Source organism: Orycteropus afer, unplaced genomic scaffold (assembly GCF_000298275.1).
Source record: "Orycteropus afer afer isolate SDZICR_OR568_19922 unplaced genomic scaffold, OryAfe1.0 scaffold00159, whole genome shotgun sequence".
In the NCBI taxonomy this organism is placed as follows: domain Eukaryota; kingdom Metazoa; phylum Chordata; class Mammalia; order Tubulidentata; family Orycteropodidae; genus Orycteropus; species Orycteropus afer.
In genome coordinates this window covers 5877534-5878155 of record NW_006921746.1, presented here as the reverse complement: position 1 = coordinate 5878155, position 622 = coordinate 5877534, and positions in this window count along the sequence as shown.

The following is a 622-nucleotide window of genomic DNA, read 5'->3' as shown; positions in this document are numbered from 1 at the left end:
GCAGCTAGGGGCCATAGTCTCAGTTGTTCCACCAGGCTGTATTGGACCAGCAAACCGGGTCCCCCTCCCCTTTTTTTTTCCAAATGATTTTGAGTTTTGTTCCACATTGTTCTCCCTCTCTATCCAGGATATCCTACATAGATTCCCCTTTCAAGTGGTTTACAGTAGCAACTGGGCACCATCTAGTTCTTCTGGTCTCATAGTCATATAGGTTGCAGATTGGATGGTGTACTAGTCGCTAGGACTAACTCTTTTCATGAATTTTTGGTTTCCTTCATTCTTCTTGGCTCTGGACAAGGAGAAACCCATCGTTGCATCTAGATGGCAGCTTGCAAGCTTTTAAGATCCCAGTTGCTACTTGCCACAGTAGGAGGTGGAACAATGTTTTGTGTAGAATGTTATGCCAATTGAGCTTGATATGCATCTATGCCAGGAATGACAGTATGAAAAGGAATGGAGTGGCATTCATCATCACAAAAGATGTTTCAAGATCTGTCCTGAAATACAATGCTGTCAGTGATAGGATGATATCCATATGCCTACAAGGAAGACCCGTTAGTATGACTGTTATTCAAATTTATGCCCCAACCACCAAAGCCAAAGATGAGGAAATTGAAGAATT